At 46.5% G+C, this 6040-nt stretch overlaps 1 long non-coding RNA gene across 1 annotated transcript; it reads left to right on the forward strand.

Annotated features, from left to right (window-relative positions):
* Positions 1-308: 308 nt before the first annotated feature.
* LOC140697939 (uncharacterized) lies at positions 309-5519 on the forward strand. The gene is made up of 3 exons (XR_012075322.1): positions 309-384; positions 1184-1496; positions 5450-5519. It is a non-coding gene; the product is annotated as an uncharacterized lncRNA (long non-coding RNA).
* Positions 5520-6040: the final 521 nt, after the last annotated feature.

Below are 6040 nucleotides of genomic sequence, written 5' to 3' on the forward strand. Positions count from 1 at the left end.
AACGTGTACGCTGTTCAGAATCGCGGAGGCTTCTAGAAACAAGAGCCAGTGCCCGGGAGGCGGGCCAGGGTGGCGTTTTGCTGGCGCCCAGATGCAGCGGCGAGGTCTCGGGCGTAGCCGCGGAGGAGAGGCTGCTACGTCGCCGGAAGCCGGAAGCCGACCGAACCCAGAACAGAGGTTCTGCAGACTCGGAGGAGCGGGAGGCGGCCCCCCCCCCGCGGGCGGGGCCCCGCCTGCCGACCGCGCAAGCCGGTCACCGCGCCGGGCGGAGGGGTTTCGCTGCCTTTCCTCTTTGAATGCCTTACGATCAACTCGCTGCCCAGAGTTTCCAACTCCATCGGAAGCCCCTAGAGTTTAATTAACCGCATGCTGACCTGAAACTCAGTGAGTCGGAACGCTGGGCTCCATGAACCAAGCGTATCTATGAGGCGGAGGTTGTTCTCCCACCAGTCTCACAGCTGCTTTGAATGCTCATTACTTTTGCCCTTAGAACAACGCCCAGGAGCAGACAACCAGGGAGGCCCTGTGTCCCCGTGTTTGGAGGCACAGGCACCAGGCGGGCTTTGGCCCTGGGAAATGGTCCTAAGAGCGACCTGAACTCTGGGAGCGGACGCCTGGGGAGCTCTTCCTTAGCGGAGGGCGGGTCTCAGTCGGGAAGCGCCCTGTAAAGCCACAGCCATCACATCTCATTATCACCGGGCAGCTGGGAACCCAGAACTCCTCCAGGTGCTCGCCACCTGCTTCCCGGTCACCGTGTCCAGCGCCTCCACCTGCATCCCGTGTGAGCCTCAGCCGACGAGGCCCCGGCGCCCACGCTCCTCCCTTTGGCTTCCAGATCCACGTTGCACTTTCTGGCTTTACTCCAACTTTGCCAGCTTGTCTGGTTTCTTTTCCTGACTCCTCTTTCTACTTACTCCTGACTTTTTCCAATTTCTCTTAAAAAATCAGAGCATTTCAGGATGATAAGGAATCTCAAAAGTTATCTGGTTGACCCACCATCTACTGGTTGACCCCTCCCACACCCCCCAAATCTCTCTCTGATGCCCATGTGCAGGGAGAGCACCTCCCTCTAGTAAACACTGTAGAAAGATGTATCATTTATCCCATCAGAACTGGCTTCCTGCAGCCTTTTCACTTCTGCGCTCCAGGTCACCAAGCCGTCCCGTTCTCTCCATCACTCCAGGTACAGAAGACTCTCACCTTGCCCTGACCTCAGCCCCACACTCTGAGGATTCTTCTCTCCAGATAACAAATTCAAGTTTCTGCAACAGCAGCTCATGAGCTCTGATTTCTTACTCTCCACACTCCTGCCACCGAGCCTGTCCCAATTTACTGGATTTAAGCTCAGAATTTTGCTTTCCTGAGAGGATTAGTACAGAACACAGAGGGGCACTCCCCATGGAGATGCAAGGAGGGGGGTCGATTCCTAGCTGGAATGAGTTCCTGGATGGATGGATAGATGGATGGACAGATGGGACAGACAACTGGATAGACAGGTAAGTAGGCAGGTAGACAGGGAGGTAAGTAGGTGGATAAACTGGACTTGTCCATCAGAAGGAAAGTCAGACCACAGCGAGGCAAAATAAAAGCTGTTTACTTCAGTGTTGAAAGTCAGCAAGAGCAGTGAAGGTGAACTCGAGCCTAGATGACCAGGCGTGTGCGGTTGCTCCTCCATGTGAACAGTGGACAGTCGGCTCCGAGCGGTCCTGACCGCAGAGCGATTGTCTCTTCCACGGCTCAGGCTTCTGTACCAGCACAACTTGCTCTCCAGAATGCTGAGTTCTGTTGTTCCCAAACCTTTACTATCAGCTGGAATTACCCTTTTTGACTTACTTACTTTTTTTTCTTTTGCGCTCCAATCCCACACCCGGGGAGAAAACGGTCTTGCTCGCAGTGATAGTGCCAGTCCCTAACACGCGGTAACACCTCCATCAAAATGTGCCAAGCCAGTCGACGACTCAGCAGGCGGATGCGCCGGCGCTCACACAGCAGAAGAGGGCGCTCTCGCACCGCAGTTTACAACCCCGGGCCTGGGAAGGGCTGCCGGTGTTTTTGCGCCACCGTGTGGCCTTTTAGGCTATTGCAGCGGAAGGCTTTGGGCGGTAGGGCGTTTTCACAGCTGTTTTCAAGATGAGGATGATCCTTGCGTTAGTCCCACGAGCTGGTGGAATTCATTCAGAAGCCAATCGGACCTCGTAGTTCACTGGCTTCTCTCCTGCCTCCCTTTCTGTCCGGTCTGTTTACGTCCCTTAGAGTTGGCGTTTCCTGAGGTCCGTGTGTGGCCTCTGCTTTTGGGTTGGGAACTCTGCGTTGACCCGCTACCCCAGTGTGCTGATGTCTGCTAATTCCGCGTCTCAGCCACGGACCTCTTGCCCACGCCTCGTTTAAGCGTTGGCAGCTGCAGCTTCTCTCTAAACGCGGTGTTAGCTGCATCCACACATGAACATACATGTGGTGTCTTTTGTTGTCCTACAGATCAAAACGGTCTCCAATTTCTCCTTGACATTGTCATTGGCCCATGAATTATTTAGAAGTGTGTTGTTTAGATGTTTGGGGGGGGGTTCCTAGATATTTTAAGGTTGTTGACATCTAACTGAATTCCACCGTGTTTAGAAAATACATTTTGCAAGGTTTTGGTCCCTTTAAATTTTTTAAGACTCGCTTTATATGGCAGCACATCACCTATCTTAGCGGCTGTATCCTCCCCTCGTGCACTGGAAAAGAACATGTACCCTGCCCTTGTTCAGCGCGGTATCCTGTAGATGTCGTTACATAAAGACCGTAGATGGCGTTGCTCAGTCATCTATGTCTTTACTGATTTTTTTTGTCAATTTGTTTTTTGCAGGAAGAGGCATAGTAACTCTTAACCATAACTGCATAATAATAGAGGATTTTATGTCAAGTGAAATAAGTCAGAGACAGACAAACACCACTTGATCTCACTTATATGTGAAATTAAAATAACAAAGCAAGCAAACAAAATGAAAGCAGTTTAATAGATACAGAGACAAACAGTTTCTTGCAGGGCAGGGGTGTCTGGGCAAAATCGGTAAAAGGGATTAAGATGTTCAAACCTCCAGTTTTCTTTTAATTATTTTTGGGGGGAAGTAATTAGTTTTTTTTCCTGGCGATTGAACCCAGGACCTTGTGCATGCAAGTGAATGCTAAGCATGCACTATTCCGCTGAGCTAAGCCCTCCCCTCCAAAAAACCCTCCAGTTTAAAAATAAAGAAGCTACGGGAATGTAATATGCAGCATAAGGAATATGGTCTATAATATTGCGATAATTTTGTATGGGGGACAGATGGTTACTAGTCTCGATAATCATTTCCTAGTGTATGCAAATACCAAATCATTATGTAGTACACCTGAAATAATATTGTACACCAACTATATTTCAGTTTTTAAAAAAATAAAATTAAATATAGTATGACCAAATGACCCAGCCATTCTACTCTTAGGAGTACACTCATGAGAAATGAAAATGTACGTCTGCACAAGCTCTTCTATGTAAATGTCCAGGGCAGCATTATCCATGATAGCCCAGAAGCAGACACAACCCAAATGCCCACCAGAGAATGAGTGGATAAGCACGGTGTGACAGACACACACAGTAGAGTGTTACCCGTCACTAGAAACAGTGGAACACTGATGCTTGCTGTGGCATAGATGAATCCCGAAAACATGGTGCTGAGTGAAAGAAGTTATGACAAACGACCACATATTGTATGATTCTATTTATATGAAACGTCCAGAACTGGCAAATCCACTGAGATAAAAAACAGACTGGTGGTTTCCAGGAGGCGGGGGAGGGAGTAAGGCGAGTGACTGCTGATAGGCATGAGGGGGTAAAAATACCCTAACGTTAGCTGTGCTAGCTGCAAAGGCTTGAATAAACTGAAACCACTGAGTTGTATTTTAAAAGGGTGAATTTGTGATAATGTGAATTTTATTTTAATCACGCTCTCATTTAAAAATGAAGCAGCGTTTTCACCTATCAATGGTAATGTCTCAAAGTCTGGTCATATGTTGTGCTGAGAAGGGTGTGGGTAAGGAGGTACTCTGTCCGCTGAGAGTGGTCATGTAAATTGATACAGCCTCTTTCGTGAACAATTTTGCCATTTCTATCAATATTTAATATGCATATGTCCTTTGACTCAGAACGTCCAATCCAAGGAAAATATTCTATTAGTAAATTCATATTTGTACACAACAGATTTGGTAAATCGTCAATAAGATATACTGTTGGATGATAAAATTTGAAAAAGATCTGTGGCTTAGTTAACAGTACAGTACCAATGTTAATTTCCTGGTTTTGCTAGTTATGTAATTGTTACATAAGTTTTCAATATCAGGGTAAACTGGGTAAAGGATATATGGGAACTCTGTGTACTATTTTGTAACATTTTTGTAACTCTAGAATTACTACGTGCACCCCAGTGTTCACAGCAGCACTATTTACAAGAGCCAAGGCATGGAAACAACATAAATGTTTATTGACTGATGACTAGATAAAGAAGTTGTGGTGTATACACATACACACACACACACACACACACAACACACACACACACACACGATGGAATACTAGTCAGCCATAAAAAAGAATAAAATAATGCCATTTGCAGCAACATAGTTGGACCTGGAGATCGTCATTATAAGTGAAGTAAGTCAGACAGAGGAAAAAAAAATACCATATATCACTTATATGTGGAATCTAAAAAAAAAGACACAAATGAAGTTATTTACAAAACAGACACAGACTCATAGACATAGAAAACTCATGGGTACCAGGGGTGAGAGAGGGTGGGAAGAGACAAAATGGGAGTTCAAGATTTGCAGATACTAACTACTATAAGTAAAGTAAACAAGTTTATACTGTATACCACAGGTAACTATATTATATATTAATGTATATTAAGAACATGAAAAGGAATATACATGTATATGTATGACTGAATTGTGCTGTACACCAGAAATTGACACAACATTGTAAATCAACTACAATAAAAAGATAAAATTATTGCAAAATAAAAGTTTTTAAATAGCATATGTAATTTTAGAATAAAAACATACACTGTCAAAATATAGATGTTTGGAAATGAACACAATTCAGAACAGCTCCCTGCAGACAGGAGTGTGGAGGATACAGTCAGAAGGATATACAGAGAGCTCACCTAATTTTGCTTCATGAGGTGCAGGATAGATATTAAGGTGTTTATTGCATTTTTCTTTGAAATTTTTGTATGTAGGTTTTTTATAACAAATTATTAAGAGGAAAGGGTGTAGAAAAAAAGACAATTCAAAAATGGTTGCAATCAATGTTGTGAGTCACGAATGTCCCGGAACCGCCCCTGCAAGGGGTCCAGGATTCAAGCTCTGGGTTTGAAGAACTTGACGTGTCAGCAAGTCCCCGTGCATCACACGGGTGCTTTTGACTCCACTGCAGGATGCAGCCAGGGAGGAGAGTGCTCCTGCTGGGATGCCCTGTCCTTGCGATGGAAGAAAGGGGATCAGACGGAGAACCATTCGTTCCGAGATGAGCGCGGTCTCGGTGTTCACAGAGAGACGCCATCCGCCCGTTCAGGAAGGCTGGGCAGCTTGTCTGCCCGGGCTCCGCACGCCGGTGTGAAAGACTTTTGTCGGGATGGGTGAGTCACAGTTTCACCCACAAACAGAAGCAGTGCCTAGCAACCACGCATCGTTTTCCTCCATGAGGTTCCTACGTCTCTGCATCCGTATGGAGACCATTATTTTCTTCTCGCCTTAATCTTTGGGTGACACAATACAAGATCTTCCCAGTTTTCCGCTCTCTAACCCGCAGGGGTGGATGTGGATTTAGCCAAAACAGCAGCAAGGGAACAGTTGTGGATACGGATCCCTCAAAGAGCCAGCCGGCTTCTGTATTTTCCAGCCTAAGGGACAACCTCCAGGAGTCACGTCCGCTTCCTCTCGGCTCTTACTGCTGCCTCTTGGCCTCCGGGGCCGGGATGGATGCTGGGTTTGCAGGGGCCCCTGATTCGGGATGCAGGTGTCGAAC

The sequence above is a fragment of the Vicugna pacos genome, chromosome 8, assembly GCF_048564905.1.
Source record: "Vicugna pacos chromosome 8, VicPac4, whole genome shotgun sequence".
Taxonomy (NCBI): domain Eukaryota; kingdom Metazoa; phylum Chordata; class Mammalia; order Artiodactyla; family Camelidae; genus Vicugna; species Vicugna pacos.